The following is a 10,858-nucleotide window of genomic DNA, read 5'->3' as shown; positions in this document are numbered from 1 at the left end:
CAAATTCTATCAACTGTTAAAATAAGCGAATACTCCTTGAAGTTCTATTTCATGTTGTTTTAAATGATTGCTTAAATTATGATATTATAATCGGCCGTGAAAATCTGTATCATGACTTTAGTGTCACTATATCAATCGATAAGGTCACATTGTTTAAAACAAAATCTGTATGTGCTGTAGCTGTTACTAATAACTGTTTTAAGCTAGAGAATATCGATACTGAGTTGTGCGATGTAGATAAATCTCTTTTATATGATATTTTAAACGAATATTCTAGCTCTTTTATCGATGGAATTCCAAAAAGTAGAGTTACAACAGGTCAATTGGAAATACGTTTAGTAGATTCAAACAAAACCGTTCAAAGACGACCATACCGACTCAGTTCAGATGAAAAGGAAATAGTAAGAAATATGATCAAAGAACTATTAGAATCAAACATTATTCGCCCTAGTTGTTCCCCGTTTGCCAGTCCCATACTCCTTGTTAAAAAGAAAAATGGCACTGATCGACTATGTGTTGACTATCGCGAATTGAATTCGAATACTGTTGCTGACAAATATCCACTCCCACTTATAAGCGATCAAATTTCTAGGTTACGCGGAGCAAGGTATTTTTCATGTCTGGATATGGCAAGTGGGTTTCACCAGATCCCCATTCATCCAGACTCGATTAAGCGCACAGCCTTTGTTACACCAGAAGGTCAATACGAGTTTCTGACGATGCCTTTCGGTCTTAAGAATGCACCATCTGTGTTTCAACGTGCCGTGATGAAAGCATTAGGTGAGCTTGCTTACTCTTTTGTCGTTGTCTACATGGATGACATTATGATCATTTCGCAAACAAAAGAAGAAGCGTTTGAAAGATTAAAGGCAGTTTTGAAAATTCTATCCCAGGCCGGATTCTCTTTTAACGTCGCCAAATGCTCTTTCCTAAGATCTAGTGTTGAATACCTAGGTTTTGAAATTAGAGAAGGGGAAATTCGTCCCAACCCACGTAAGAAACAAGCATTGATTGACTTGCCGCCCCCACAGTCCGTTACCCAAGTGCGGCAATTTATTGGCTTGGCGTCGTACTTTCGACAATTCATGCCAAAGTTTTCACAAATAATGAAACCATTGTATAGCCTTACATGTAAAAATAAAGTATTCGAGTGGAAATTAGAACATGAGGAAGTTCGCCAAATGGTCATCAAAACATTGACAGACGAGCCTGTGCTTACCATATTCGATCCTCAGCATCCAATAGAACTGCATACAGATGCCAGTATGGACGGCTACGGTGCGATTTTAGTGCATAAAATCGATAGTAAACCCCACGTTGTTGAATATTACAGTAAACGAACTTCGCCTCCAGAATCCCGATATCATTCGTACGAATTGGAAACGCTAGCTGTATTTAATTCAATAAAGCATTTTCGTCATTATTTACAAGGCCGACATTTTCTCGTTTACACCGATTGTAATTCACTAAAAGCTTCACGCAATAAAATTGATCTTACGCCTAGAGTCCATAGATGGTGGGCGTATATGCAATCCTTTAACTTTGACATACAATATAGACCAGGTAGTAAAATGTCACATGTAGATTTCTTCTCACGTAATCCATTACCTTTAAAAATGTCTTCCCAAGTTCCCATCAAGCGTGTACAATTAGCTGAGATAACGAAAAATTGGCTTCTTGCCGAACAACAACGAGATCGTGAGACTTCTTTGATAATTTCGAAAATTCAAAACGATGAAATAGAGGAAAGTATAGCAAAGTCTTATGAGCTTAGATCAAAAATGCTGTTTCGGAAAATTCAAAGAAGCGGTAAAACTCGCTGTCTTCCAGTTATCCCCAGAGCTTTTAGATGGTCTGTAGTAAACCATGTCCATGAAGCAATTGTACACCTTGGTTGGGAAAAGACCCTAGACAAAATGTATGAGTTTTACTGGTTCGAAAATATGTCTAAATACGTGCGTAAATTTGTCGACAACTGTATTACCTGCAAATTGACTAAGCCACCATCAGGCAAGATACCAGCAGAACTTCACCCAATACCGAAAGTAGACATTCCGTGGCATACGGTACATATTGATATCACCGGCAAGCTGAGTGGCAAAAGCGATCAAAAGGAATATGTTATTGTCCAAATCGATGCATTTACAAAATTTGTCTTTTTATACCATACTGTTAATATTAATTCCGAAAGCTGCATTAATGCCGTAAAGTCATCAATATTCTTGTTCGGCGTACCAACAAGAATCATTGCCGATCAAAGCAGGTGTTTTACGGGGTCAGATTTTAGTAAATTTTGCTCTATGCATAAAATAGATCTACATTTGATCGCAACAGGTGCTAGTCGCGCAAATGGTCAGGTGGAGCGCGTTATGAGTGTGTTGAAACGTATGTTAACTGCTATAGAGAGTAGCGAGCGTTCCTGGCAAGACGCTTTAGGTGAAATACAATTAGCCATAAATTGCACAACAAATCGAACTACGAAATCTAGTCCTTTAGAATTATTAATTGGAAAAGAAGCTAGACCCTTCGGCATGTTACATGTCTGTGAGGATGATAGTAAAGTAGATGTAAGCTTTGTGAGAAAAATGGCTAAAGACAATATAGAAAAGAACGCTGTATATGATAAAATTAGATTCGATAAAAACAAATCAAAATTTGTAAGGTTTAAGATAGGCGATTATGTATTGCTTAAAAACGAAGAAAGACACCAGACAAAATTAGATCCCAAATTTAAGGGCCCATTCCTAGTGGCAGAAGTGCTCGATGGAGATCGATACGTTTTAAAGTCATTGACTAACAAGCGAACTTATAAGTATTCGCACGAGTCGTTGAGATGTATGCCGGCAGAGGGGATTCCCATTGAGTTGGACACATGTGATGACAGTAACGGCGTTGAAAGAGACGTCAATGATTCATTAGAGGATTCTAATGATAGTGACGGCGTTGAAAGAGACGTCAATGATGCGTTAGTGGATTCTAACGTATAGGAGGCATTGGTACATCCAATGTAGTGAAGGCATTGATGGAATTCAATGTGAGATATCGGGCTCTATACCTGAGGGTCACGCTGTTATGCTATATTACGGGTGCTGTTAGGTGCACGAGTTAATGTGACTACTTATCCAGTACCTAGTGAGTAGCTTGACGGTAGGAGCCTGAATTGGAGAGTGTCTCGATTATCTAGTAACTTCACAAGAGTATTGTTAACTAATGGGAGATCACTTATGTCCGGATATACTGAGAAGTTAGCATAATACCCTGTACTTCTGTCACTGAGTTGGCCCTTTGAACAATATTTTTCAGTTTGTTTTTTTTAAACTCTGTTTCAATAAGTTTGGATCAAATTGTCTTTTCAGATTAAGTGAAGTATATTGTTACTTTCCTTCTTTATTTTGTAACACACGAGGACGTGTGATAGTCAGGAGGGCCGTGTCGTGGCGTTTAATTTTAAGAAACACGAATGAAAATGTAAAAGCATGAATAAATGTAACTGTTTGAATTTCGCAAGAATGTGTTGCTTCCCTATTTTTATTTCTTCCATTCCATACCGATCTTTTCTGCATTGCTTTGTGCTTTCCACTAATGTGTGCATGGCAGAGTTCTCTGTCCAGCGCAGCCTAGGCGTGACAGTGAGCTAGAGAGAGAGAAATATAGTGCTTGCGCCTGGAAGGTGCGTGTCACGGTATGTGTGTGGTATACACGCGAAGTGGAATGTTGGCATTGTGAAATTAGTCTTGAAACAGATCTCGTTCATGCAACACGATGTCACGCCAAAGGAAGCGCTTGGCTCACAACGTAGTCACTGTATTTACAGAAAATGAAGACCATTCTCCGACATATGTAAGAATAGAATAAACGTATAATAGTATAAAAATTGCAAGTGGAGGTATCAATTATTATCAGTTTTTTGAGAAATATAAAATTTTTAGTTGTTGAAAATTTCCTGCTGAATGTAAAAAACCGGATTTGCGGGGAAATTTTCAGATTTGGCAGATAAATTTGAGACTTGGCGCGCAAGAGCGAACCTGTGAGTTTGGTTGCCTGTTTCTCTTACAGCCGGCAGTTCCAACGTACAGGAGCCCGCTAGTACAGCTTCAAAAACCTAGGCCTGCGGCCCGATTTTGCCTGTATTCATAATTTAAATGTTAGAAGCCTCATAAATTAGCTTAAAAGTCTATTTTTGAGTAGTTTGTCCTTTAATTCTGATATAATTGCTTTGTCAGAAACTTAGTTAAATCCTACAGTATCTGATTCTGAAGTTATGTCAAATAATTATCTTTTATATTGAAATGATAGACCGACTCAAAGTGGTAGAATACATATAGCCACTAAATCGGCACTTCAGTCAGAACGCATTACTTTTAATGTGACTACCGATATTGAAATTGTTGCTGTCAAAGTAACTTTTTCAACTCGATCAATTTTGATCATTTGCTCTTATATCCCTACAAAAGCTTCTCCAGCAGTTTACTCGCAGCATTTTGCCTGTATTGAAGAAATTAATCTTCAAGTCAAAGACAACGACTTATTTATTGTGCTGGGTGATTTTAATTTGCCTAAAATTTCTTATTCATTTTTCAGCAGCAAAAATTACCTTGTTCACTTAAGCCAAAATAATTTGTTTCAAATGAATTCAATAAGAAATCATAATGATCGAATTCTTGATCTGGTTTTTATTAATGATTTGGCAAATTCTGCCGTCTCTAGGGCATCCCCATTAAGTATCCCTAAAGATTTACATCACCCTACTATTCGTATAGAAATTTATATCTCAATCTCAAAACCTTTTAGTCCATCTCTACTATGTCAGCAATTACCTCGTCGTTGTTTTCGCAAGGGAAATTATTCATTGCTTAATGAACTTATCCTTGCTACCGACTGGTGCTACTGACATCGATATTGCCGTTAGTTCTTTCTATGAAAACCTAAATGCACTCTTAGATGTGTGCATTCCAAATTATGTTCCACCGTCTGGATCTATAAAGCCTCCTTGGCTTACACCTAGACTTTTTTATTTAAAAAATAATAAATCTAAATATTTTAAAAAATATAAGAAGTCTGGTTCGAGTCTTGACTGGTCTAAGTACACAGTAGCCAAGTCGGACTTCGCCAATTTAAACGCGCTATGCTACGAGAACTATCTAACTCGATGCAAAGACAGTTTTCCCGTGACCCTAAACAATTTTACAAATTTGTAAACTTGAAGCGTAATCCCCCAGTTTACCTTCCTCTTTTTTTTATGGGATAGATAATGCCAGCAACGTCTCTGCAGGTATTAACTGAACTATTTGCTAGCTTTTTTCAATGCACCTACTCTTCAATCTCCACTTCCAACTTATCTTATCCTTATTCTATTTTTCAATCAAAGACTATGTTTGCTCCCTCTATTTTTTATAATACTATAATCTCTTCTATTAGCTCTTTAAAATCTTCTTTCATTCCTGGGCCAGACAACATTCCTAGTTGTCTCCTTAAGGAATGCTGTTCTTCTTTAGCTGCTCCGTGGCATAAGCTTTTTAATCTATCCCTTGAATCTTCAATCTTTCCATATCTTTGGAAAGAATCTTATATCATTTCCCTCCTTCAAAAAGGTGGTAAGTCTGACATTTCGAACTACAGAGGCATTGCAAAGCTAACAGCCATTCCTTAATTTATTTTTTACTCTGTTCATTAACGATGGTGCTCGGCCAATGTTCATCACATTTAGTTGTACTAGGCCCTATTTAGGTTCTTATATGAATAACAATACCCCTTTGCAACGTATAAAATCTGTAAAGGTTCTTGGAGTTTTATTTGATTGCAAATTATGCTTCAATTTGCACATCTCCACTATAGTTAACATAATGACTCCCAAGGAGTACTTGGTTTTATTAAACGTTGGTAAAAAGAATTTAATGATACTTTTACCACTAAACTCCTTTGCATCTCTTTAGTTAGTCCCATCCTGGAATACTGTTCTTGCATTTGGAGCCCACAGTTTCAAATAAACCAGAATTGAATTGAATCAGTTCAAAAGCAATTTTTGCTTTTCGCCTTACGTAACTATAATAAGTAGCCACTTTCACGTTTTCTCCTCAAAACTCTCTCTCCCTCTCCCTTCCCCAAAATCCGCATTTTTCCAATACCTATCTTAAAATTCTTGACCTTACTAATAGTAATAACTTGTTATGTTACTTAATACTAGTCTAACTATTCTATTAATATTAACAATACTAATCTTTATTGATCTGATTGGGTTTTTCTGGGATTTCCCCAATTCTGGCAACAAATGTTGGATCATTTATATCTTTTCGTAACCCCAGATCTAACCTTAATTTTTTTCTTTATAGTTCATAATTTATATTTAATTTTATTTGTATTTGTAATCCTTAACCTAATTTTTATACTTGGTAATTTTTTCTTTGCCGACTGTTTTTAGTCGTGCATAAATAAATAAATAAATAACTTAAAAAACAGAACAGCCTTTCATACTAAAGCTTAATATGATCCCGATTGTTCCTATGACAGCTACTTTCCCCAAATTGATAAATATCGTAAAATTTACCCACAAAAAAACCTCTTTACGAGGTAAAAGTCTAGTGACGAAAGCAATTTCTAGCCCCAAAACTAAAAATTTTAAATAAAAATATAAATTAATAAAAAAAAGCGAAAATTGGCATTGTGCACTGTGAGTAAAAAGGGTGAGCTTCTTTGTACATAAAAATTACTTTTTGCGCAGTCCCGACGGCAGTTCGCGTTAGTGACGAAAGCATCACGAAGGGTCCGAAAGGCGACTAATTATATATACAGCTAAGTTGGAAAATTTGCTACGATTGTCCGATCAGATCGAGGCAAAATCGAAATAGCTATTCAATCAAGTTGATATTTATTTTATATGTAGATATAGCTAAAATAAGCTTAAGTTTTAAGTTTCATAATTTTCGGGTGGTCGGTGCGGCCACCAGGTGAAAAATACTGAAGACCGTCTACAGACGGTCTTGTCGGTTTGAGCGTAAAAAAATCTGCAGGTATGGTTGTATGCAATATATGCAATATCTTTATTTAAAGCTATTTTTTTATGGGTTAGTTGTTATAAGATGTATTAGTTTTGATGGTGATAGTCCCAAAAACAATTTTGGGTGGCTGTCCCACATAGATGCAGCTTGCATTTCGAACAAATCATTTGAGTATCAGATTTTTTGCAGTGCTTGCATCGCTTTTTCCCTTTTCTGTCCAACCAAATTGGGAAATGATTTTCACCATCATATCTTATTTCTGGAACTTGATGAATAGCTCGTTTTCCTTGAGTCGCTAAACATGATGGTTTTTGACGACCTACCGAACGCTTCTCTTTGATAGAAACAAGTCCTGCTGCTATTTGTGATCGGAATTCTGCGAGCTTGAGTTGCTCGCCGATCACATGGCTCGAGTCAGAAGCTTTCTCTGCAAGGGATCGCTTGTATAAGATATACGCATTTGTGGCACTCATATCAACGAAATGATAGAAAATCCTTATCATGATGTTTCGGCTCTTAGTCTTGATGTGGTAACGGCCCATAATGCCGTCCATCAAATCGACTCCTCCCATATATGCATTGTATTCTTTTATAATTTGGGGGCAACTTATTTCAATGTATTGCTTATGCTTTCTATCATAACAAGGTGCTTTGGCTCTCTCCTCATTGCTGTTGGCTCTGAGAAATGGTTCGATTCCAACATACATAGATGCCAGCCTAACGCACTTATTATCTTTCCAAAGAACCGTAGTTACATCAACTCCTTGAATCGTAGTCATGAATTCGGTGGAAAATCTTCGAATTTCCTTGCTCAGTTCAACGTCGGTAGGCAGCTTGCACGCCAAAATGCGATTGGCTATTCAAGAAAAGCTAAACTAAAATTCATTTCATAAAAACAATAGAATATGTGTATACCTCTCACTGTGCCCAAACTATAAATTCCTCTTGCTCGTAAATATACTAGTAGTGGCAGCGAAGTATAAAAGTTGTCAAAGTATACAATATGATGAACAAATTCAGTCTTGCCGACTTAGGAATTGAGTCAAATCTATCATTGGGCTTGTTAGACAAAGACCGAATCCTAAATAAGGGATCATATCCTGGCTCCCCTTTCTTTTTTCGCTCCGATTCATCTTGGAATGATAAATATTTTTTTATCGTTAAGAATCGCTTCAGTGGCATACAGCTTTGAATTGGAGCGAACGCAATCTTGCCCCAGTAGCTCTCCAAATTTGGATAGTTATATACTGACATATACATCAGTATTCCGATGTAATTAAAAATCTCGGTGGATGTTGTCTTGAATGTTGAATTTATGTTTTCCTGCAAGGCACATCAGTTTGTCTCTTCGCAGATAATCTTCTGTGAAAAAGTATTTAAAGAATTCCAGTGGGGTCTCAAGCTTTTTTACTTCATCTGGTAGGGATGAGTCACCACGAAAAACCACTTCGTTTACATGCAACTGCATGGATCGTTTTCGCCTTAACAGAGATTTCATTCAAAGCTGGGGATAAATAAATAAACACAATGAATGTTTGTTTAAAAAGTACTAGAATTTAGGTAATACCTTTTCCAATAAAGCCACCCGAATAAGGCTGGATATGAGAACCAGTTGCTTCAACTACTGGCAATGGAGATCGCACTCGTTTTGATGGCTTGAAGCGTGCAGTCGATGTGGAAGGCTCTGCATGATCAATTGGTGAAGGTGAAACTTCTGCTTGCTCGAGTTCGGAGCAAATAAACGAGAAGCTAAAATCTTGAATGCATGCATCCGTTGTTTCAGCTTTAACAAATTGCTCAATATATTCATCAATTGTTTCAAAATAATCTTGGCATTCCGGTGCAATGTTGTCAAAACCGTAATCGGTGTCATCCTCACTTTCATCACTGCTGAACTCGACGTCTGTTTCCACCGAATCGATCAGCTCGAGCAGTTGTTCGTCCGACAATGCTTCTAGATTGATCTTTCTTTTGTATAAACTTTTTTTGCTTAGCATATTGGCAAAAGTTCACAAAAGGGGATTCAATGTATATTAACTTGCCAGTTTACAGTTATAGTAGTGTTTACCATCTCCAAACAACTTTACCACCAAAAAATCCCAAAAATAATCGCCAAAAGTGGCGCGCGATATTTCCTAGTGATGCAAGCGAACGGCCACATTTTTTTCCGCTCAAACCGACAAGACCGTCTACAGACGGTGTTCAGTTTTTGGGTATTTAAGAATACTTCTAATTGCATTTTAATATTTATTTTTACATTAAACAAAAGAAAATAATATTATCTACTCTCAGTGCAATTCCCAATTCAATAACTTTAATAGATATATTTTTATTGGTGATTGAAATTGCAATTTTTACTGTCATATTTAAATTTGAAATTTTCACATGAAATGAAAAAAACGGTTAATGGGAAAATAATCACAATAATTTTTGAACGTCAGAATTTCAATTCTGAATACATGATAAAAATTCTCGAAAATAAATATTTATTAGTTTTCCATCTAAATTTTATAAGCGGATGACCGTCTACAGACGGTCTTACCCGTTAGAGGGTTAACTTATAAAATGGGATACTAAAACTTTTTCTAACCAACCTGAGTCATGATTTAAATGATTGCAGCTAATGGGGCTGTCGGGGTCTTTTGGTAAAATATTTTATGTTCTTAAAAATTCTATTTAAAAATACGCGTCGATTGATGCCTCAATCACCCAAATCCGATGACTGGTTCAAAAGATAAATAAATTTGAAAATATTTGTGGACTTCTCAAAATGAAATGAAAAGTCAGTTTGTTTGTCTGTTTGCATCAAAGCGCTAAAGAAGCTTAAATGTAATGATGGGGATTTATTCCTTTTCGAAAATCTAGAAATGTTTGTTTCACGACTTTTTCAAAAAACCGCTAGTTTAGCGGGAAAACGCAAAATCTCGTTTAAATTGAAACCTCAACAGTTTCCAAACCATAAAAGCTACCGATATGTTCTATATATCATTGGAAAGGTGTGATTATGCGAACTTTTGAGCTTTATTTCTAAAGTACTCAGGTAACATTTTACAGGTGAAATAAAGTTTTTTAGCTTACATTTTGGCGATTTCTGACAAACGGCTCTAACTCTAATATGTTGTAATACGTACAATTTCGCGTTTTTTGGTGTATGAAACATAAATGTTGGTTGAGGGGTTTGGAAGATATTACCTGTTAAGTGAATAAATACATTTTTCTATCGGTCGAAAATCACGTTTTAGTACGTTTTTTGTTTAATGAGAAATCTTAACCAAACTAATACAATATGCATTTATCTTGGTTTTATATATCCTGACCAAAGTTGGTTCAAATCGGTTCACTATATCATATAGCTGTCATAGGACCGATCGGTCCAATATTAAGTCTTAGTATGCAAAACTTTTTTGTTTTACGAGATATCGTAACCAAACTAATAGAACATGCATTAATTTAGACTTATTTATCCTGACCAAAGTTGTTTCTAATCGGAATCACTATATCATATAGCTGTCATAGGACCGATCGGGCGAAATCCAAGTCTTAGTATGAAAAACTTATGCTCGGCTGTAGCAACGTGAGCAGGGGGCGGAGCCCCCTAGTTTTTCTTTATAATTAAAGAAAAAAAGTTTTTTTAAATATGAAATACGTTCAACAACTAAATTTTTATATTTTACTATTTGCCTGCATTAATGATAAAGTTACAATGTCAAAAGCAAAAGCAATTGCAAAAATTTCTGATATCCCACAAAAAAAACCTCTACACGAGGTAAAAGTCTAGTGACGAAAGCAATTTCTAGCCCCAAAATTTCTGATATCCAATTTTGTGACGAGCAAAATTCAGTTTAATCTAAAAATTTTAAATT

Source organism: Drosophila innubila, chromosome X (assembly GCF_004354385.1).
Source record: "Drosophila innubila isolate TH190305 chromosome X, UK_Dinn_1.0, whole genome shotgun sequence".
NCBI lineage: Eukaryota > Metazoa > Arthropoda > Insecta > Diptera > Drosophilidae > Drosophila > Drosophila innubila.
This window is presented reverse-complemented; position numbering follows the sequence as displayed.